Source organism: Dermacentor silvarum, chromosome 1, assembly GCF_013339745.2.
Source record: "Dermacentor silvarum isolate Dsil-2018 chromosome 1, BIME_Dsil_1.4, whole genome shotgun sequence".
NCBI classification, from domain to species: Eukaryota; Metazoa; Arthropoda; class Arachnida; order Ixodida; family Ixodidae; genus Dermacentor; species Dermacentor silvarum.
Window position 1 is genome coordinate 405310086 of NC_051154.1, and position 24669 is coordinate 405334754.

A 24669-nucleotide genomic window follows, 5' to 3' on the forward strand; every position below is an offset into this window, starting at 1 on the left:
ACTGTGAAGTTGCATCCAAATTCCCATTTGGTAGCAGAAACCTGTAAAGGTGGAGTATTAGCAGTCTGATAGTAGTACCTGAGAAGCACTCACCGAAGAATGATGCCTACGCCATGGTATTTTCATAACAGTACTGCAAATCAAGACAAAGATGGTTAACATCGGCTGAGGGATAGTTGTGAATACTTGCCATCCCGGGGAATGTGTTGTCCTTCACCGGTTTCTACCCCCTTGGTCACAATTAAGCAGTCAGAACTCAGTATCTGGGTGGAACGACCGCAGGCTGCGTCTCAAGCCAACTGCAACAAATAAAAACAAGAATTAAATATGTGATCACCATGAAAATTGGCGCATGCCTCATGCTTCATTGTAATGTTTAAAACGCAACGTGTTCTCCGGATCGTGGACGTGTTTTTGTATACATGCCCCTAGATAATTCAATTTACGACACGATGACGTATCACCGGTTCATTTTTTAGCTCAATCTCAGGTTGTCACGAACTGCTTGGGGAGTGTATTGGGAAACAACTGGAATACCACGGTATTTCGCTGCAAATTTTAGCGATGTATATTTCAATACTGGTGCTAGTCAATAGGTGCAAGGTGATTGATAGACTTCACTACTTTTCGGTTTCAATTTCACGATTTCAATGTGTGTCTTATAATGAAAACGTTCGAAGTTAACTATTGAATAGTTTGGATTCCCTACCTGGACACTGGTATTTCTCGTGAAAATAATGTCTGCCACTTGAGGTAATCCACCTGAACAAGCAGAATAGCACTGTATGTCCGTGAGATTTCTTGAAAATCTGTCCGAACTGAAGAAAGAAAACGATATATACTTGCTCATATGTTCGAGCAAATGAAAAACACAGGGAATTTACAAACTCACCGAAAGTTACAGACAAACATCTGAGCAGTCCATTCGTGTTTGTGAACAGCATCAAGGAAAAATGAAGATAGTTTTGCCAGGGCCCAGCAGAGTTCCAACGTTGCCTGGAGCAGTGGCCGTAGCAAAATCTGTAAATTATTTATCATATATCCCCACCTGAAAAAATAAAGAAACGAGCTTTAAAGTTTTCTTACCGAGTGGCAATCTCTCGAGCGTACTACTCGAACGATACTCACAAGCACTCCCATTTCAGCGCTCCATCGTAATATGCCCTGCAGGAATTAAACACAACCAAACTAATGGTAAATATGTATCACACTTAAGAAAGAAATGGAGGCTATACTTAGAAAAAGCCTTCGCTTTTCACTGATGTCCGACGCCAAACGCACGCCATAACGGAAAGGTCGTCCATCTGGAATGAAAAAAGGAGAGATATAATCGAAGAAAGTGTAGCTCGGTTCAGAGAGGAATACAGAAGCGCAATAAAAAGAAAACAAAATTCTACTTACGATTAAGTGTCAAATCCTGCGGACGCTACCGTTAACTGATTTCGGAAATCCTCCGCGAGCTGCGCTTCTTCGCTTGTTGCAGCGCAGGTACGGGAGCTCCGTCTTCGCGCTCCGCAGTGTCCGCACTGATTGCCGCCAGAACTGCGCTTTCTGGCGCGAAACACTGCCAGATTTTCTCCCCCCCTCTCAGAACGGCCGCCCTTGTTGGGAAGACACTCCTGCTATTCCTCCTCTCCTTTCGAGAAGGACGCGCGAGAAAGATTTAGTGCAGGCAGGGCGGGTAAAGCACAAGAAAACGCGCCTCTACACCCCTCTTTGATGCTTTCATTTTGTTTGCTTTCTCGGCAGCGTGGAGTTTCGGGGTGATGTCAGTCTTGTGCGAAAGCTTGCTCTGCGGGCTAGTAAACGCCGCTCGAAACGACGCGATCGGACTGCTTGTGGGACGAGTGCGGGAATTGCACCTCGGCAAAAGCACGTTGGAGTCTATGGCCAAGAAAACTTCTTGCGTGTTTCCAGGCAAACAGTATTCACGCCTGTTTTGCGCCGCAACCATCTTCCTGCGCTGCAGTTCGTGGTTTAGCAGTCGGCAAGCTGTGGAAGTATATTCGATAAGGTGAAATTGAGCTTTATATATACACATGCTCCCATCCCAAAAGCGGAGCAAGGTATATGCCATTTAAATAGTGAAGCCAAGACACCCCCATATATTACGCGAGCGTGGTCTTCGATAACAGCATTTGGAAGCACGCATTATTAGGTTTGAAATTAGAAATTGTGCGCAGGGGAATGTAAGCATGCATCGGATATAACGAGTACAACAGTGGCGTATAGCCAGAAATTTTGTTCGGGGGGGGGGGGGGGGGGGTCAAGTTGCATGCGGCCTCCTCCTTATAGAAGTTGTCGAGGCATCAAATACATGCATAATAACTGCATTGCCATTGCCAATGTCATCGTAAATTAGATGCTGCAAATGAATTATCGAACGCTACGCACTGTCAAGACAAGTAAAAACATCTATTTTTTCATAAAAGAATACGTTCGTATGTCCCGAAATTTGTGGCAGAAATAACTGATATCACTGCTTCCGCGTTTTTTTTTCCTATTTAATAAGTAAAGAAAATATCACGCGAACTTTAGAACTATATCAGTTCAAAACCAGCAAAGCAGTGCATGCAGCTGATATAAAAAACGTAAAGGCCATAAAATGAACAAGTTAAGGACAAATATTTTGATGAATCTTTGTCATTCAACAACCTTGTTTACATTTTCGTACATATGCAACGGCCAGGGAGAAACCTCGATGACGCTGTCCTTCGTTACAATGGATTGCGCAGGAGCAGCAGTTACCGGTCGTGTATTGTAATTTCACCGAAATTATAGTCGCAACAACGAGTACATATAAAAAGCAGAAGTTCCGCAACGTATACATTAGAAATGCGAAGACAGAATGGAATATACAAATGCCAAGATAAACGGCAAAAAAGTAGCGCTGGAAACCAAGTTCAGTGCTTGCATACACAAAACCTCGCAACAAGATATTTAAATATAAGTCTGCAATAAATCCACGTATCTAAGGAAACGTCACTGTATATAATGCGTCAAACAAGACAAAGAAACATGTTGCGCAGTCACAGATAGTAAACTTCACGCATACGAGTATAGACAGACGATCCTGGCAAGAACAAAACTATGATCGCAAAAATCGTGATATGCATTTCGGCCATGCTGCGGTCGCGACAGCACCATGTGGCTAGAATAATAAAAAAAGAATGCAGAAATCAATACGAAAATGCGTATTTTAACTGCCTGCACAGCGGCAACAATTATTCTGCACCCAAAATTAAAGAAGGGTATTGCTTCGTTTCAAAAAAGAAGCAAAAGCAGGTAGCTGAAAAGGAGAGAAAAGGACAAACGAAAGCCACGGATGATGCGGCAAGTTGATTTACCCAACATCCGAGTGCGTTTTTGGGAAACGCCGCGTGGTCGGGGCTTTCAATGAGCAAGGTGGGTCAAAATTGGTTAATGAAGTCCTCGTAATTTTTGTATTCGCATGATAATTTTGATAATGATGCCAACTTTTACAATAAACGGTGAAAATTTCTGTGCTTTGAAAAGCTAATGAACAGTCATACGTTTTCATAATTACGGGCTTATACAGGAACGTGAAGGAACAGATATTTTTACATGCATTGATTTTTGCTGCTTCGCTATCTAAATGATAAACTTCACTCGGCGCGGAAGTTTAGCGAAGCGTTCAATAAATTCGGACACGTTGATGGCGACGTCTCTGTGGGCGTATAGAAGCGCTAGCATAACCATGCGTTCCTCAGGCATTGTAGAGCGCAAGTAGTTTTTCAGTAATCTCATGTTTGAAAATCTCTCTGCGCTGGCAGTGGCACTGGAAGGGTGACTAGAATCTGCAGAAGTTTGTACACATATACATATAACCTGCAGTCTCAATGAGAGAGGGCATCTATTCCTGTGCTAAAACATGAAAACACTTCTTCAATATCGTTGACATCCTTGTTTAGTATACCTTGCACAAACAGTAAGCTGTTCGATTCCAGCAATATCCGTCGTTTCGTCAGCAAGTACGGAGAAGCCGCCTGCAGCGTTCACTTTTGCATCTAGGCTTTCTTTGATAATTTCACCACAAATTTATATAATTTGTTTTTGTACATCTGGTTTAAATACGAGGCATTACTGGGGCAACTTTCCAAATGGTTCTTCAGATATGTATCTCTACAATCAGCTCGCATGCGAAGAAGCGTTCCGGAAATACCAGTATTTTCAGCGGGGGCTTTGCTTAAATCCATAAGACCATTGTCCCTATATATCGCCACGGAGAGCCAGACTTTGTCGCCGGCAAAAAAAGAACTGTCTCAATAATAGGCCGCTAACTTTCTTCTGTTTTCTCTTATTTTACTTTGCCTGCCTTGGTCCAGCTAATCGATCACATTGGGCGCGCTTCCTGAAAATGTTTGGAGAAATTTATCAGCTGCCAGCTGACAGTCATGGTGATATTTAGTATTTTCGTCTCTGTGGAAGATTGCGAGCGCGTGCTTCCATTTCTAGAACGGCTTGGACACGCGCGTTCGAGTGCGCGCATCTTGGCCCAAGTTTATAAGAACCTTATTTATTTATTTTATTTATTTGGTACATACTGCCGGCCTGAGTGTCAGACCTTGGGCAGGAGTGGGTAAGAAACAATGCAAGAATAGGTGAAACAATACAAGGATACAACAATTCCGTATCAACAGCAGCCTAACGTTGCGTGTGCATAACAAAGTTAGTATATGATATCGCAGCTCATTTATGTCAAACAAGATACAATACAAGAATAGGTGAAATACAAGGCTACAAAATTTCCGTACCAACAGCATTCTAACGTTGCGCGTGACGTGCGACAGCACTCGGCACTACGCATAACAAAGTGCATACAAGGTCGATCCACATAGGTCGAGAAGCTTCGGGCGAAAAGCGGTTCACAACAAATTGTCACCGACAACAGCAAGGGTGGTAATGGGAGCAGCGATTGAAGCGCGACTATGTCTGGAGGGAGTAAACACTGGGAAAGAAAAAAAGCGTTTTATAAGTAAAGAGAGGCACAGCTAGATTCATTCAAAGATTTTATATACGCATGGCGAGAAAAGAGGAGACAATTTTGTTTTACTTGATCATTATTAATAAATGCCTTTTTTTTTTAGCGCCGACCGTAAGAGCGCCCACCGATAGCGGCAGGCGTTGACGCCGCTATCACTTACAATGCAATGCAGCTCTTGAAGTGTGCAGAAAGGCGCGCTCGTAAAGTTCACCGGTTACAATACCTCACCATGTGTTGTTTTGCTTGCCGACGTTTGTGACGCGGGTAGTTTCATTGTTTCTCAAGCCATTCAGTCAAAAGCAGTAAGTTGCGACAGCCAGATAATTGTGTAATTTAGTTGTTTTCGGGCCGATGGGCTTGGCGTCCAACGAAAGGACGAGCACTCTACGCCCAAAGCGTTCGTCGGCCTCCAAAGAAAGTATGTTCTGTGCAGCGGAGCGATTTAGACACCCGTACTGCTGACCTTTTCCTGCGCCGCTTTCCGCGCTGAAAGCTCGGAACGCCCATCAAGTCGAATGGCGGGGCATTTGAATATACAGCTCTAATGCCAGGCCTCCGAAAACAAATTTCGCGCCTATGAGAAGAAAATGACGTCACTTCTGTTTTTAATGGATATGACGTCACATTATTTTTCTTCCGCCGAAAGTGTTCCCTCCTCACACAGACGGCTTAGCCCCATGAACCGCAGGTGAACCGCCATGTTTTAAACGTATGGGCTTCTATGGAAGCTTTGCTACAAGGTATATCTACCTTGGTGCGTATTCGATATCGCAGCTCCTCAAAAAAATGAAGTTATTCAAAACGCATGACAAATACACATGACACATAGAAGGCAAGTACTTATCGCAAACGATCAAGCGCGCACATGAAAGACGAAATAGTGGGGTTTTCGACCACCTCAGCGGACAGGTCTTTCCAGTTACGGATTGCACGCGGGAAGAACGAGTTTTAAAAGCATTCGTGTTGGCCAAATATTCACTGACTTTCCTGGAGTGGAAGGATCGAGTTTGCCGTCGCTCTACTGGTTGAAAGTATAAATTCTTATCTATTCCTAATTTGTCATGATACACTAAATAGAAAAGTTTGTCTATCACGATACCACCTTGTCTCAAAGCTCTCCAAGTTGGCTGTCTGTAAAAGGGCTGTAGGGGATGTTTTCCAACTATAAGAGTTATAAGTAAATCTAACCGATTTACTCTGTACTTTCTCGAGCTTTTGGATGTTAGTTTTTGTATGGGGGTCCCAAATTACTGCGGCGTATTCGAGGATCGGTCTAAGTTTTATAGGCCAAGAGCTTACTTTCTGTCGTTGATTTACCTAAAGATCTGCGTAAATATCCTAAACATTGCAATAAACCGATAAAGTTCCAGAATTAAAAATCGGAAACACGTCTTTGGAAATGTCAGTGCACCTTTTGCGTCAAAAGTTCATGAGAACTTTATACCCATCAAGTTTCGGAATTAAAATCCATGCGCTCCGTAGATTCCGGGGCCACTGCGAGATGCCGCGACGCGCCCGCTCGCTATCGAAAAGCACTTGAAACTTTGCGCTCGGCTGGGGCTCCTTACGTTATGTGACTACAGGTGCATGGTCGTTGCCACGAAATCCAGCCTGAGTTCGCAATTTTCGCGCCGAAATATCTTTTTGAGCGTCAAAAGGACATCGTAGACAAAATCCAGTATGATTCCCGGCGCCGGTGGTTGTTTTGGTCGGCGGTGCATGATAGGTCGAAAAAATTTCGGGGGGGGGGGGGGCGAAGCCTCATCAGCCCCCCCCCCCCCCCCCTGGCTACGCGCCTGGAGTACAACGACTGCAAAAGAATGTTTATGCGAGCCCTCTAGAATAAACAGTACTTTTGGAAGGCGCCTCCCGCTCACTCGATCGTGCACTCAGTATGTAGAAATCGTCGTCCCTCTAATGTGGTATCTGTAAGTATACCACATTATATACTGTAAGTCGGCCTTCCGAGGCCGACTTCCATATTTCTACATTCATATGAATGGGAAGTGCACAAATGGAATTGCAATAGACTATCATGTATGTGTATTCGCCTCTGCGAGATTTGTTGCATTCAAAAATTTTAACTAAATGTACGTATTCAGAATCGATGTGTAAATTCTCCCAACTGTAGGTTCGTCGGCATAGTACTCGCCTACATGCTACTCTGCAAGGGAAAAGAAGGAAGGAAAATGCCCAGGAGGACAGGAGAAAGTGCAGAAATAACATATCTTCATTTCGCTATTCCTTCCTACTTCGCTGCTTTATATATATATATATATATATATATATATATATATATATAGATACGATGTATAGTCCAAATAACCGTTAGAGCTTTGAGAGGATGCCGGTTGATTGAAGCTAGGTAATCAAACAAGAAGTCGAGTGCTTGGCGTTGCATTGATGGAGAGTTCTAGAGATAAACAGCTATTTAGAAAACGTGACTTAATGCAAACCGTCGCTATGTAAACTGTACTTTAGACCGTGGACTTTGCTTGCTTTACAAGGTGTAATAAATCATTTTCATACTAGTTCTCGGAGTGTAGAGATTTCTGAGCGTATGGAACATCAAAATTGTAAATGTAGCAATCTTTGGCACTAGATCACGAAAATATGGAGCCGAGTGATTGAAAATCCAACCATCGCTGACTTATAAGCTTCATTTGATCAGCTAATCTAAATGTAAGACTAAATGACCGCTAATCCCGCATTCGAAACATGGTTTAACTTGTATATATAAGAGTGCCAAAAAAGCGTCCCGGAATTAGTCGTCAAAAAGCAAAAAGGAAAAAAAAAGACAGAAAAAGCAATTTCGCATGCAATTAAGCGAAGCAAACTGAGAGCGATAAAGGTTCAGCGTTGCGTTCCAGCTTAGAGCACTGCACGGGCTCGGGCTTACCCGAAAGCCCGGGCCCGGCCCGTGGGCGGGGCCGGGCCGGGTAGAGCAGTTTTTTCACGGGCTCGGGCCGGGCTCGGGCACGGCGTGTGCTTTTTGACCCGGGCCCGGGCCGGGCTCGGGTTTTTTGACGCGGGCCCGGGCCGGGCTCGGGCTTTCTGCGAGTTATTCTCGGGCTTCTCAACTCTGAAAAACATGTATTTTTCGGTATCGGGCCGGGTTCGGGCCGGTTTCGAGCCGGGCTCGGGCCGGGCTCGGGCTTAAGTTAAAGGGGTGGCGGGCCGGGCCGGGCGGGTAACGTAGATTATTTCCGGGCTCGGGCCGGGCCCGGGTCTCGCCATAAAAGTTTTGATCGGGCTCGGGCGGGCCGCCCAATGTAAAAACGGGCCCGGGCCGGGCCCGGGCCGCAAAAATCGGCCCGTGCAGTGCTCTATTCCAGCTCCTCGCGGACGGCGACATGTTGGCGCAAAGCAGTGCGCCAGGTAACTGCAGCTGCGCAGCAGGAAACAACGCCTTGGAAAATATCGGCCGTCTCACAGCTACAGTGTATCACAGCGAAGGCGTTGTGAGGAACACCGGCCACGTTGGTGCCGAGAAAAAAAAATACGTTGGCATTTCTGAACAGATGTGAACAGAACCTAATGAACAGATTATATAGTTTTAAGGTGACGTTTACGTCCGTTAAACTCAGCATTAGTATATATATATATATATAGACGCTAGCGTGAGTGCACGTAACGGTCATGGCACCAGCAGGTGGATGAACGCTGCCTTGGCTCCGCCGCAGAGCGAAGTAGACCCTTGGAAATACTGGCAGCGAAATGCGCGCAGCGCGTTGGTGTGTCGACTTGGCTCAGTCGTTCTCCACAATGTGCTGCGGTGGCGTGAACGCGCTTCGAGTGTCCCTGCAATTGTTGTCGCAATAAAATATGGCCTCGGAACAATCGACCAATGACCCCACAAGTTCCACTGCGACACCATTGCTGCAAATGGCAGTTGTAGAGTCAGTCCTTTAGCGGGCTGAAGGGCTAAAGATGAAACTAGAGATAGGCGAATATCAACTCTTTCGAATATACTATATGAATCTAATATGAATTGTAAGTATCAATATAGCCACAAGTAGGCGCATATATCTACAGCAGGAATATTACGCCTGTAGGACTGGTGCATATTCGATACTTACTATTCATTCGAAAACCTTGGGTATATAAAGAATTACTCAAGCTTATAAGAAAGCGGGACCATTTGTTTAAGGCATTTATAGAGAGTAAATCCCCTGAAGACCTCAAAGCTTTCAAGAAATACAGAAATTTTGCTACTAAACACCTTTGGGATGCAAAAAAGCAATACTATTCTAACCTGTTCAACTCGACACAAGGACGCACAGAAAATGTTTGGAAGGCACTAAACACTGTAATTAGTAGTGTATCTGAGGCAGTAACTAAAATTGTAGAAGACGGAATAGAAATTCAAGGCCCTGAGCTAATGCATTTAACGACTTCTTCCTATCAGTTGGTGACGCTACCACCAGCAGCGCTGACCTAAGATATATTGACACGTGTAAATGTTTATCTTTCACCGGTGACCGCTTTTCACCGACTAACAAATGTTAAACGTTATCGCTAGGCGCAGGACGCGCCTGCATGTTTGCGAAGTTTCTCGAACATTATCGATCTATCCGTTGTCACCGACGCTTACGTAATCTGATAATATGACCGACGCGAATGGTCTATAACTTTCTGGAAGATACGCGGGCAACAGGAAATAATCTGGAACCTTCGATGACTCAGGTATAAAAGCGGATGCGCTTCGCCGCTGATCAGATTTTCGACGACCGCCGACTGTGTTCGCCGCTTTCGTTGTGCTTCGAGTGTAGCTTGCTTTTGTGAGCACAGGTTCGCCCAATAAAGAATCAGTTTTGTCATACACAGTCTTACGACTGTTTACTTCAGCGTCACTACTACGTGACATCTGGTGGAGGTGCTTTAGTGTTCATGCACCGAACGCCCCCGCAAAGCCGCGACCCAAGCCCGAAACCGGAGGACGAGACCAACGTCACCAAGGACCAACGAGCTAGCTGTAGGCAGCAAGGACTTTTGCCAGAATACGGACCACAGCGATCAAGGCAACAACCTCGGGAGCCACCGACGTTCCCTGGATCACCGGCTGAAGACCCTCAAACCTGGCTGGAGATTTATGAGAGGACCGCGACGTTCAACAAATGGAGCGACGGAGACAAGCTGCGCCATGTCTATTTTTCGTTGAATGACGCTGCTCGAACCTGGTTTGGGAACAGAGAGACCAACCTGGTGACGTGGGACCTATTTCCTAAGAACTTCGTGAGCACCTTCAGGAGTGTCGTGCGCAAGGAAAAGGCCGAAGTTCTCCTAGAAGCCCGGGTGCAACTGCCCAACGAGAACGTCACGATTTTCACGGAGGAGATGGCTCGCCTGCTCAAGCACGCCGACCCTGACATGCCAGAAGAGAAAAAAGTTCGCTTCTTGATGAGGGGTGTCAAGCAAGAGCTCTTCGCCGGATTGATGCGCAACCCGCCGAAGACTGCTGCTGAATTTATTTCCGATGCCACAACCATTGAGAAGACGCTCGACATGCGGACAAGGCAATACAACCGCGGAACACTGGTCGCGAACAACATTGACGGTCAAGCACTTGGCAGCGACGACCTGCGCGAGACCATCAGAGCAGTCGTTCGCGAGGAACTGCAGAAGCTCTTTCCCAGGTCGCAGCCTCAAGTGGCATCTCTCGCCGACATCATCAAAGAAGAAGTTCAGCGCTCACTTGGAGTTCCCGACGTGCAGCCGCAATCGCCGCAACCCCAGCCGGAAGCGATGACTTACGCCGCCGCCGCCCGCCGTCAAGGGCCCCGAAAGGCCGCACTTCCGTCGTCCGCCGCCGCCAGCACGCTCGCCCGTCGCCCAGTGCAGCTACCCGAGAAAGACGGACATTTGGCGCACCCCCGATCACTGACCGCTCTGCGGGGAGTCTCCGCGCAGTCGTTTGCCGCTATCGCGGCGCCATCTATCGCAGCGCTGCCGTAACAATGGACGGTGTCGGAGGAGCGGAATAGGTGATGGGTGCTGGGTTTTTCTCAACATTGACAATGACATCCTCCAACTGCAAGAATTGTAATGCGCCGATTGAAAGTGCCCGCGAAAGGAGAGCTACAAGTGCCGATACTGTTGCGTTAAAAATTGCCACAGCCACGAAGGTCAGCCAGGCGTCAAACTGTATCGATTTCTTGGCCGGCCGTGAGAGCAACAACGACGAAAAAAATGAATTGTTCCTGTGCGAAGAGTAAAGTACTAAGTAATATAGTAGTGCGTTTTACTATAGTAACATATAAGCGATATACTTTCCTTAAGTTGTAAATGTTTGAGGTATAGTGCAACTGCATTTGCGTGTTTTGCTTCTACGGGTGGTGGTGGGAGTATTCTTGCACAGCATACTCAGTAGCGTAGCCCGAAACTGGACGGTTGGACGAACTGGACACAGTCTGGTTAACCTCCCTGCCTTCCCTTCTATCTCCCTTGTTCGTGAGCAAATGCCGTGCAGTTTTTTGTAGGTTGCATGGGAATTTTTGCTGCTTCGCTTGCGTGTGTGTCATCTGGGAACTAGTGACAATGAACCAGAGAATCCTAGCGATTGTAGCGAGCGAAATGTTGATTAAGGACCAGATTTTTTTCAATAAAATGATCGAAAATCGATAACCTACCATAACATAGAACGAAGATCAAAAACCCACAACTGCACCATAAACAGATATCATAGTGCTGTAAAATGCGTAAGTTAGATTATATTAAGTGAAAAAATTGATGCATAAATTTGTATCTTACGCAAATTGGTTGCAATGTTTACAACAGCTGTACAGAGGTCCCGCTCGCACGTAGTCGTATATTTCAGAGCTATTTATTATAAATCTAAATTTGTCCGTTTTAGATATACGGTTTACACAACTGTGAAATTACTTTTCATTGCCGATTAACTTGTTGTGGATTTTCTAGTTTCGGTTTTGAAATCTTGTGATTAAACAAATGTTCTTAAGCCATTGACGACATAAATAAGAAGCCTGCTTCATTCAGTTACCTAATCTTAAAGTTTCTTTTAAATGTAGCAAACCTTCCCACGTTCAGTGCCTTGGTTGCTGAGAAAATTATTCACCAATCCAATGCATTTAGATAGGTGCCCCCGAACCAAAGTTTCCTCTTAAAGCATCGATACAACGAATTTGTGCGCTTGTGCTGCTAGAATAGTTTCCGAGACGTGCTACGAGTGTTGTCACTTGCCCAAATGCCGAAGCAACACACATTGCCGCGTCGGTATTTGTGCACAAGTGCGCCCTGGCGCCGACAAAGACAACGACCGGGCTGCTCGAGATTCTGGAAGGCATCAAGCGAAGAACAAGGCATTCTTGTTGTTGGCGCCTCTCTGGTATCTTCTCCCGAGTACGGCGCGGTGCTTCTATAATAAAGCCCCTGCGCTTTGTCTATCGCGACAATATTACTCCAGTCCGGAGAAGTTACAAGACAGAAATGGGCCGCAGAAGCTGACTCCTCACAGAGCATGCATCGCAAAGCACAGGATTTTAATACCCCTTCCAGAATAATGGCGGCATTGTTCAAGCGAGGATAACTTCCGTATTATTGGCTTATACGGGCAAAGAAATCGTAATTTGTGTTGATCACTCACGCGCAAAGAAACGCTGTAATGTTGCTTTCCTTGTTGGGAACGGCACTTGGCGAACACGTTGACGCCGTCCACCTCGCTGAGAGACTCCACATGACTTGCTTCCCATAACTTGTGTCGTAGTGCAGAGGGGCGAAAGTAGGCCCGCAACGTGACTGAAGCCACAATGCAGCACTTGTGACATAGCACGCAGCAAAACAAGAAGCGTCCAAACGCACGTCTATACAAGCACGGCCTCCAATAGTCTTAACGACTAGTGTGGCTAGCGCGGAGGCCTTCCCAGTAATACGGCGCCTGCCGCGGACGTCGCTAAACAGCACTGCTCCGCAGCGCCACCTCATCACTGGTCGGAACCTATCCGCCAGATGGGCCTACGAGGGTACGCCGTCAACGCGCCACGTCCACAGCTTGGCGAGCGACCACGTGACATGGCCCAACCACGACAACCCTCACGCTCGCCGTCACCAGGCCGCTACATCTCGCCGCATCGCCGGCTGTATGCCGGCCCAACCCGGGACCGATCTTCCAGCCCTTACCCGGGAAACTAAAGGCAGCAAACGATGGAGGTGCGGTTGCTGTACGACGCAATGCCGAAGATCCTCCGTCGCCGACGAACAAGATTCGCGAATCATCACGACGAGGTATCAGCACACCGCCTGGCAAAAGCCTTGACGACAACACTTCGCCGCAGAAAGAAGACCTGCCGACGCGACGTAGCAGCAGCGGAGCAAGCCGACGCAGCTGTGATCCGATGCCACGACTTAACCGTAACGCCAGACGAAGATCTACCGAACTAGGCGTGCTAATCGATGGTCATAACGTCACCGCTCTCGTCGACACTGGAGCCGACTATTCCGTCTTCAGTGGCCCGTTTGCCTCCAAGTTGAAGAAGGTGAAAACGCCCAGGCAAGGACCCGGTATCCAGACAGCGGGAGGCCACCTAACAACGGCGGCTGGAATGTGCGCAGCGCGAGTCACGCTAAAAAAACCGCACTTACCCGGCGAGCTTCGTAATCCTGCAGCACTGCTCCAGGGATGTCATCCTAGGCATGGACTTTCTAAACCAACACGGTGCAGTCATCGACTTAAGGTCCAAGTCGATAACGCTTACAACGCACAGCGTGATACCACCGGATACAAACATCAGTTATCATGCCTTGAATGTGCTAGAAGAATAAGTCACCGCTCCGCCTCGCTCCAGCGTAATGATTTCCGTCGGTACCGAAGTGCCTGCAGACATGGAGGGCGTCATCGAGGGCGATCATCACTTACTGCTCTGCTCGACCGTGAAATTTGCATCGCTAGAGGCATAGCTGAACTACGTGAAGGGAAAGCAAGAGTGATGCTCACAAACTTCAGCCACGAATACAAGCACAATAACAAAGGCACCGCGGTCGCCTACATCGACGAAATAGTACAAGCCAGGAGTGCTTTCCACGGATTCTAGTGCACCTGCGACGACGACTGTAGTACCTGAACCAACTTTCGACGTCAATCAGAACCTTCCTAATTATAAGAACAGCTAAAAGCTCTGCTCCTGCAATACAAGGACTGCTTCTCGTCGTCGTCAAAAGTTCGACAAACCCCTGTAGCCAAGCACCGCGACATAACCGACGAATATGTCCGCCCACTCCGTCAGAGCCCATACCGAGTTTCGGCGCGCGAACGCGAGGCCATAAGGCAACAAGTAGACGAAATGCTACGTGACGACATCATCCAGCCGTCCAAGAGTCCGTGGGCGTCCCCCGTGGTGTTAGTGAAGAAGAAGGATGGAACCCTACGTTTCTGCGTCGTTTATCGTCGCCTCAACAAAATCACGAAGAAAGACATGTACCCTCTCCCACGGATTGACGATGCCTTCGATCGACTCTACAACGCAAAGTATTTTTCGTCGATGGACCTCAAAACCGGCTACTGCCAAATCGAAGTCCACGAGAGGGACCGGGAGAAGACGACCTTTATAACACCAGACGGACTGTTCGAGTTCAAGGTCATGCCGTTTGGTCTTTGCTCGGCACCTGCGACTTTCCAACGCGACATGGATACAGTACTGGCAGGCTTGAAGTGGCAGACTTGCCTCGTCTATTTGGACGACGTCGTTGTTTGCCTTAAGCTTCGAGGAACACCTCCGGCGCCTTGAAACAGTTCTTCAAGCAATCACGACCTCCGGACTCACGTTGAAGCCAGAAAAGTGCCGCTTCGCATTCGAGGAGCTCTTGTTTTTGGGCCACGTCATCAACAAGTCTGGAGTGTGCCCTGACCCACGAAAACGGCGGCCATCACCGACTTTCCTCCGACCGCCAACAGAAAGGCAGTGCGTAGATTTCTTGGACTGTGTGCCTATTACAGGCGATTCGTCAAGGACTTTTCACGGATCGCCGAGCCACTGACATACCTCACGAAGGCAGACGTCGAGTTCAATTGGGAGACGCCACACATCGAAGCATTTGAAGAACTGAAGCGACGCCTACAATCACCGCCAATACTTGCGCATTTCGACGAAAACGGCGATAGCGAAGTCCACACCGACGCAAGCAGCGTAGGACTCGGCGCCGTGCTTGTGCAGAGGACAGATGGACTAGAAAGGGTTGTAAGTTACGCTAGCCGGTCGCTATTGAAGGCGGAAGCAAACTATTCCACCACCGAAAAGGAGTGCCTTGCCATCATCTGGGCTACATCAAAGTTTCGCCCCTACCACTACAGGCCCTTCAAAGTTGTGAGCCACCACCACGCCTTGTGTTGGCTAGCTAACTTAAAGGATCCTTCAGGCCACCCCGCACGATGGAGTCTGAGACTTCAAGCATTCGACATCACCGTCGTTTTTAAGTCCGGGCGAAAGCACTCTGACGCCGACTGCTTGTCTCGCGCCCCCGTCGAACCGCCGCCACAGGACGACCAGGATGACGACACTTTCTTGGGACCCATCAGTGCCGACGAATTCGCCGAACAGCGAGCCGACCCAGAACTAAGGAGCCTTGTAGACTACGTGGAAGGCAAGACCGCCATTGTGCCGAAGGTGTTCAGGCGAGGATTGGCGTCGTTTTTCTTGCAAAACGACATTCTCCTAAAGAAGAACTTGTCGCCTCTCCGAGCCAACTACCTCCTCGTAGTACCTTCAACACTGCGTCCAGAGGTTCTGCAAGCTCTCCATGACGATCCAATGGCTGGACACCTCGGTTTTTCCCGCACGCTCGCGAGGATACAAGAAAATTACTACTGGCCTCGCCTCTCTGCCGACGTCGCCCATTACGTAAGGACATGCCGAGACGGTCAGCGACGCAAAACACCGCCGACAAGGCCAGCCGGGCTTCTACAGCTGATCGAACCACTTCGCCGACCGTTCCAGCAGATCGGGATGGACTTATACCCGTGCCACATGATCAAAGTAAAGTGCACTTTGAGCGAGTGCACTTCGCGGCTAGTGTCATTCGCAGGCTGCCATACGACAGCGCTTAGTGACACTCACTGCAGAGCGCACTCGCCGGCGAGTGTGTTCGGCGAACTCACTTCGCGGCGGCGAAGTGTGTAGCCTGGTTAGCAATGCTTAGAATATACATAAAGTGATATTGAAAGAAGATTCGGGAGTAATTTTTAATAACATTGCTTTAAATTGCTAACGTTACAAGACAATAAAATGTGCCACACCGCAAAAAAAAAAAAAAAAAACAAGAACAGCGAAAAAACTACTCTCGCTATCGGGCCGGATAATGACTGCGCAGTTTGGCGGATCGAGTCGTTTTGACTGTTGCTGGTCAAGTTGCCGTCGCTTATAAAGGTGCATTGTAAATGTTGTTTCTCACAATAATAAACTGTTTTCGTGCACACATTTTTATATTAACGAATATGTGCTTTCCCGTTTGACTCCCGGTCGCCATGGCCATCAATTTGAAAGAACACTTTTCTTTCTCCTGTATCAGCGCACCGCCCAAGTGACACTCAGCCCGCTGAAGTGCACTAGCTCAAAGTGCACTTTACTTTGCCCGTATGGCACAAGTATTACTAGGGCCTTTTCCGACGTGGACGTTCGGGAATAAAGGCTCGTCGTAGCTACGGACTACCTCACCCGCTACGCCGAAACAAAAGCCTTGCCCAAAGGCAGTGCCGCCGAGGTGGCCTGATTCTTCGTTGAGAACATCCTCCTGCGTCACGGTGCTCCAGAAGTCCTCATCACCGACTGAGGCACGGTCTTTACGGCAGAACTAACTCCAGCTATCCTGCGATACAGCCAGACAAGCCATCGCCGGATCTCCGCCTAGCACCCGCAGACCAATGGCCTCACCGAGCGCCTAAATAAAACCATCGCCGACATAGTGGCAATGTACGTCGACGTCGAACACAAGACGTGGGATGCCATCCTTCCGTACGTGACCTTCGCATACAACACGGCCGTGCAAGAAACGACGCACATGGCGCCGTTCAACCTAGTCTACGGAAGGAACCCGGCAACGACGCTTGACGCCATGTTACCGGACGTCAGCCACGAAGAAAATCTCGACGTTGCCACCTATTTGCAGCGTGCCGAAGAAGGTCGACAGCTCGCCCGCCTGTGTATCAGGAACCAGGAGAGGACCGACAGCCGACACTACAATCTTCGACGACGCTACGTCGAGTACCAGCCCCGCGACCGTGTTTGGGTCTGGACTCCGATACGCCGACGAGGACTAAGTGAGAAACTGTTACGTCGCTATTTCGGACCCTATAAGATCATCCGACGTATTGGCGCACTGGACTATGAAGTCGTGCCAGACGGCATTTCGCAATCACAGCGGCGCCGCGTACGACCTGAAGTCATCCACGTGGTGCGTCTTAAGACGCACCACGTGGATGACTCACGACGCACCACGTGGTGCTTCAGGTTGTCCACGTGGTCGTCCTTTCTACGCCCGCTGACGAACTTGGGTACCTTGTTATTGTTTTTTTTGTCTTATCGTTTTTTTGTCTGTAATACGCGTGGTTTTGTTTTTGCTTTCGTGGTTGTAGCATTGGGACGATGTTTTTTTTTCAAGGGGAGGGTATTGACACGTGTACATGTTTATCTTTCACCGGTGACCGTTTTTCATCTTACTAACAAATGTTAAACGTTATCGCTAGGCACAGGACGCGCCTGCATGTTTCCGAAGTTTCTCGAACGTTATCGATGCTTCTATCCGTTGTCTGGGCCGCGATTTTGTAGCGATGCCTTATGACTTATTCTACTCTAGTCTTATCATCCACCGCTCACGACCGGCTGATCCCGTTGATAACGCGAGCGGACCGTCGCTCCGACCACTGACAAAGCGCGATAAGCGCGAAAAGGCATTATTACCGGAAAGGCATCGCCACAAAATACCGGCCCTGGGGTGCTATGCGGAATGTGCCGAGTTTGGCGAAACTCGAGGCTCTATTCTGGACACGCATGGGGGCTTCACGGCCGCCATTATCCGCCATCTTGGCTGTCTTATTGGCTGTCCAGAGGTCACGTGTTTTGAAATTTGTGCCGGGAAACGGAAGCTTTGCTAAATGCAATTTTGCGTTTTCGTCAGAATGATGAAACGTGACGTGGAGCTGCAAACTTTATCGACTAATACTTTTTTGTGGTCCTTGGCACCTCTATTGCGACTTTAGCGCTTTAAAAAGAAAGTGGACGGTAGCGTGCAGAAGCTCGTGCAATGCATCTGTAATTTCGCGAATATGTGGTGGCGTTCCAAGATAGCCGGCATGCCAGCTTGCTGATTGGCTGAAGGAATATCCTGTGAAGAGCGTCACAGGAAGGGCTGTTTCGTAAACGTCAATTTGACGTTGCGTGACGTTGCGCTCGGCCGCCATTGCAGAGATTTTCCGCCATAATTTGTGGTGCGACGAGCCACGCGAATTATGGTAATGAGCAGCCATATGCAATGACAGTGGAGAGGCATGCGTATCGCCGCATTTTCCCTGTCATTTCGGGTCATAAAAATCTTTTGTTCACAACGCGTGCTCATAGCATTTGCATCGCTCTCGGGTGGTGTTAGCATTTGTGTTTTGCACCATCATTTTTATTAAAAACACGTTTATTTGAAATAATATTGTCACGACTAAAGAAGACAATGAAGGGATGGACACGAGCGCAAGCATCTCTCTCTCCGAAGAAGTTAAAGTTGGCGAGGACAATTATTGTTGGGCCTTGAATATAGAGCCTGTGTTTGTTGTCGCACCACCGTCGTTCTGTGTGCCGTTCTTCGCATCTTGCGACACTGGTGGAAGTGCTTGGTACTCTCTGATGCCCGGAACTCCTGTGCGAAGTGCAACGCCCAGTTCAAACCCGCAATCAGTTCCTCCAGTGGACACTCCTGTCCACCGCTACATTCGCCGACTGCGTGGCCCCAGCCCGGAGGTAATCTTGGAGAACTCCCCACCAACCGGACCTCTACCTAACGATATGGCAACCGCAGGACCTTCTCAAGTGACTCTGCAGCATCCTCAGACTCCCGAGACATTCCATGGTGATGTTTACGAGGACGTCGAAGATTGGCTCGCGCAATACGAGCGAGTCGCCAAGGCGAATCGGTGGACTGCAGAAGAAAAACTCTCACGCGTCTACTTCGCTCTGGCGGACAGCGCTCGTACGTGGTACGAGAACCGGGAAGCCACACTGACTTCCTGGAATGAGTTTCGACAGCAGCTTACCACCACCTTCGCAAACAACGATCGTCGCGATTCTGCCCACCAACTAATCGAGTCGCGCATCCAGAAACCGAATGAGAGCGTCGCCATGTTTGCGGAGGACATGACCCGCCTGTTCCGCCGCGCTGACCCAGAGATGCCGGAAGCAAAGAAAATCCGCCATCTGATGCGAGGCGTCAAGGAACAACTTTTCGCCGGTCTTCTTCGCAACCCGCCGACAATCGTTGCGGAATTCATCTCAGAAGCTACGTCCATCGAACGAGCACTGCAACAACGTGGCCGACCCTTCGATCGCCCAAGCAACGCCTCGAGCAACGTTTCTGCTCTGGCTGCCGGCAATGAGCTTCGTGAGCTCATCCGGGAGGTTGTTCGTGAAGAGATTCGTAACCTCCTTGTGACCCCGCAGGAGTCAGTCGGGCCTTCTGTAGCAGAGGTTGCGCGACAAGAAATCAGGCAGGCATTCTCGTTGCCCGAATCTCTACCGGAACAACGGTCTCTCAGCTACGCATCGGCTGTTCGTCGTCGTCCTCCTCCAGCAGCAGCCTACAACTCACAACAAATGGCTCGTCCTTTCAACGAGCCGCCATCCCCGCCGTACAACGCGCAGCCACTGACCACGCAACCGAGCGCTCTTGTGCCTGTAACATGCGACTCGCCAAGGTGCTCCAACATGATCACCGAACAAATTCCTGGTCTGCTGTTTAGTCATGGCGTAACAGTTGCAAGAGGTGTAGTTGACATCACTCGCGGACAGACGGACGTCCTACTAACAAACTTTAGTCCTGAACGCCGGCATCTTACAAGAGGTATGGCAGTCGCGTACGTGGAAGAGATGAATGAGGTTACCGACTGCATGACTGTTGAACAAGACGATTCCCCCGGTCTGCGGAACGTGCCTCTCGTTGATGTCGGCCCAAGTTTGCTACCTAAACAAAAAAAGACTCCTCGAGCTTATTGATGAGTTTCGGAACTGTTTCTCTTCGACGTCCAAAGTTTGCCAAACGCCACTGACAAAACATCGAATTATTACAGACGAAACGGCCAGACCCACACCGAAGTCACCTTGGCACGACTCAGAATAGGACACACTTATGGGACACATAAATACCTCTTGACTGCAACTGACCCTCCGACGTGCACACGCTGCGGTGAGAACCTAACAGTTCTACATGTCCTCATTCAATGCCCTGAACTTCACCGAGAGAGAGTGGCTCATTTTAAGGAACTTTATAAATACCAAATACCTCCCCATCCCTCGATGTTCTTATCAAAAGATGCACTTTTTAACTTTAAAAGAGTGCTTAGTTACCTGCACAAGCTAATTTTCTAGAAATCATCTCATTCCATCCTAATCGTCAGATTGTGCCTCACAGGTGAGGTACAATCTGATGCACTAAAGTATGTATGTCTGAGCCCTCCCACTTCTTGCGTAAGCAAGAATTGTACAGCAAGGGACTCGGACTATCCACACTAATTAAACATGTGTGCCGGTACGCAACACAGCTAAGATCTTATATTTATTTTAGACATTATTTTAGAGAGATTTTATTTTATTTATTGAGAGATTATTTTAGAAGCTCTTTACAGCCTTTATTTTAAATCATAGTTTTAAACTCACAATTAGATAAACCAAGACACAAGCCCTGGCGCTCTTTGGCCTTAGATGCCCTTGCGCCAATAAAATTCAATCATCATCATCATACGGCAAAATCCATACCGGGTGGCAGCGCGAGAACGCGAAGCGATAGAAAACCAGGTTCAGAAAATGCTTCAAGATGACGTTATTCAGCCGTCTAAAAGTCCTTGGGCATCGCCGGTAGTGTTAGTCAAAAAGAAGGATGGCAGCTTGCGCTTCTGCGTCGACTACCGCAAACTCAACCAGGTCACTAAGAAGGACGTTTACCCGCTACCCCGCATAGACGATTCTCTCGATAGACTACGGCATGAACGCTATTTCTCGTCGATGGATCTAAGGAGCGGCTATTGGCAAATAGAAGTAGACGAAAGAGACCGCGAGAAAACAGCATTCGTGACACCTGATGGCCTCTATGAATTTAGGGTACTTCCCTTCGGCTTGTGCTCCGCGCCGGCAACATTTCAGCGGCTAATGGACACCGTTTTATCAGGACTCAAGTGGCAAACGTGCTTAGTATATCTAGACGATGTGATTGTATTCTCTGCGACATTTGACGAGCACTTGAGGCGACTACGTGCTGTTTTTCAAGCCATGCGGTCCGCCGGTCTCACGCTTAAGCCGGAAAATGCCATTTTGGCTTCGAAGAGCTTCTTTTTCTAGGCCATGTTGTCAGTAATGCGGGGGTACGGCCTGATCCGGAAAAGATAGCTGCCGTTGAACATTTCCTGTGCCATCCGACAAAAAGGCAGTGAGACGATTTTTAGGCTGATGCGCATATTACCAGCGTTTTATTCAGAACTTTTCACGCATTGCATCGCCGTTGACACGCCGCACCAGAGAAGACGTAGCATTCGTATGGGATGAAGATCAGCAGAAAGCATTCAACGAGCTACGGCAACGCCTTCAAAATCCACCGGTCCTGGTACACTTCGATGAAGACGCCCCGACGGCAATTCACACCGATGCCAGCAATATCGGCTTAGGAGCTGTACTTGTGCAGTGGCAAGACGGCGCTGAAAAAGTAATAGCTTATGCAAGTAGAAGCCTTTCCCGCACAGAAGAAAATTATTCCACCACAGAAAAAGAGTGTCTTGCGGTGGTTTGGGCGGTGATCAAATTTCGCCCATATTTGTACGGCCGCTCGTTTGCTGTTGTCAGTGACCACCACTCACTTTGCTGGCTGACGAGCTTAAAAGACCCATCAGGACGATTGGCGCGCTGGAGCCTTAAACTTCAAGAGTTCGACATGACTATTGTGTACAAGTCGGGAAAGCGGCAACGGACGCCGACTGTCTTTCTCGTGCCCCATTCGAACCTGCAAGTCCAGAAGATGATGATGCTACAGCGTTTGTTGCGGTTGTCAACACGACTACGCTTGCACAGCAGCGACGCGAGGACCCAGAATTGGAGCCCATTATTAGCTTCCTGGAGGGTCGCACTTCTACCTGCCAAAACGTTTTGGAAGAGGACTTCCATCGTTTTGCTTACGCAACGACGTCCTCTATAAAGTGAACTTTTCTCCGAATGGCAGCCCCTACTTGCTCGTCGTCCCACCATCTCTCAGGAATTAAATATTGCAGGCGTGCCATGATGAAGCAACATCCGGCCATTTGGGCTTCACACGAACGCTTTACAGAGTGAGACAAAAGTATTACTGGCCAAGATTGACGGCGACCGTTCAACAGTACGTTCGCACATGCCTTGATTGCCAGCGGCGGAAAGTGCCAGCCGTCAAACCAGCAGGCTTCCTCCATCCTATCGATGTACCCAGAACTCCATTTGCACAAGTCGGAATGGATCTGCTAGGCCCATTTCCAACTTCTGCTACGGGACACCGATGGATTATCGTAGCCACGGACCATCTCACGCGCTACGCCGAAACCAAAGCTCTGCCGCGGGGAACGGCCAGTGAAGCGGCTCGATTTTTTATAGAAAATGTTGTACTGAGACATGGCATGGCGCCCCCACAGTATTAATAACCGACAGAGGAACTGCATTCACAGCCGAGCTATTGGGCACTGTTTTAAGACTTAGTGGCACATCTCATCGGCAGGCAACGGCGTACCATACGCAAACGAATGGACTCAGGGAGCGCCTCAATAAGACACTTGCGGATATGCTTTGCATGTATGTTGATCTGGAACATAAAAACTGGGACGAGATATTGCCATATGTCACCTTTGCATACAATACGGCTCAGCAAGAGACTACGAGGATGACACCGTTCCGCCTTCTCCACGGTCGCGATGTCACAACCATGCTCGACGCAATGTTGCCGCATGAACATGGATGCGATGGCGTCGAAACTGATGCTGACTACATCACTCAGCGTGCTGAAGAAGCCCGACAACTTGCACGCATACGTATTCGTCGGCAGCAGGAGTACGATGCACGGCGCTATAACCTTCGCCACCGAAGAGTCTCCTACGAACCTGGAGAGAGAGTTTGGGTCTGGACTCCTGTCCGCCGTCGTGCCTTTCAGAGAAACTACTGAGGCGATACTTCGGTCCGTATAAAGTCATACGACGTCTCTCTGATGTCAACCATGAAGTCGTTTCCGATAGTCCACATTCCTCAAGGCGTCGACAGAATTCACCGGAGATTGTGCACGTCGTCCGGATGAAGCCTCATTTGTCCGAATGACATCACTGCAGCGTACGCGTGGACAGATCCTGGCGTCGTCCCGATAAAGCATCGAGACGATGCCTTCTTAGAAGGGAGGCAATGTCACGACTAAAGAAGACAATGAAGGGATGGACACGAGCGCAAGCATCTCTCTCTCCGAAGAAGTTAAAGTTGGCGCGGACAATCATTGTTGGGCCTTGAATATAGAGCCTGTGTTTGTTGTCGCACCACCGTCGTTCTGTGTGCCGTTCTTCGCATCTTGCGACAATATTGGTTGAAACTAGCAAACTTTCTGCGACATTTTGCACTTTTCACTATTGCGTTTGTATTGTAATCAATGTTAATGACTTTTCGCGTCATCAAAGGCTATGACAACGGTGACTTTTTAATTTATAAAAAGAAATGTACGCAAGGCGGCGCCTTGAAGTTTCCTTTCGCGGTGCGAGTAAGCAGCGAAGTAAACAAGAGATGGCAGTGCCGGCGCTTGCGTCGCTCAAGCGGATACCTGAGGCGCGCGGAACGCTATCGATGATATTCGGCCGCTTCCCTGCCAGCCGAGTTGGACTTGCGGTTCACGAGATAGCGATAACGTGGCCTAGAGCGTGCGCTGATCATCACTGGCAGGTCGCGTATGTTGTCTCAAGGTAGAAAGCAAGCGCGTGGGCGCCAATATACGATGACTCATTCAGTTTCCCGAGGACACGCATCCTAGCTAATGAAGCAGACGACAGCCTGCGCGCATGCAGACGATGGAAGGGAGAAACGATTTTGATGGAATAATCGTACGCTTTGAGCTTGCTGCTTTATTTTTACTGGGGAGGAAAACTGTTTTGCTTTATCAACCACGCTAGTTCAAATGCCTACATTACAGTTTCTTAGGCGAAACGTCAAATTTGCGTCACGTTACGAAAGCAAAACGGGGCCATGAGCGCCATTTTGTAAGCGTCGCGCCTACGTCACGCCTTGAAGAAAATGGCGGAATGTCCAGAATAGCGGCTTCGGGCTCTTCACGAGCTCTAGCGACACCCCAGGATAAAAGAACAAATGGTTACTAGACAAAGTTTGTCCGTCGGCACGCCGCCAGTTTTATTGGTATATCTAGAGTCACTCTGGGTGGCTATCATCCCTTGGGCGTTGCCATATGGACGGTGGACAAACTTG

At 48.5% G+C, this 24669-nt stretch overlaps 1 long non-coding RNA gene across 1 annotated transcript; it reads right to left on the reverse strand.

The window, feature by feature from the left end:
- Positions 1-554: 554 nt before the first annotated feature.
- On the reverse strand, positions 555-1512 carry LOC125942525 (uncharacterized). The gene is made up of 3 exons (XR_007465183.1): positions 1402-1512; positions 893-1304; positions 555-818 (listed from the first exon to the last, which is right to left on the reverse strand). It is a non-coding gene; the product is annotated as an uncharacterized LOC125942525 (long non-coding RNA).
- Between the last annotated feature and the right edge of the window lie 23157 nt (positions 1513-24669).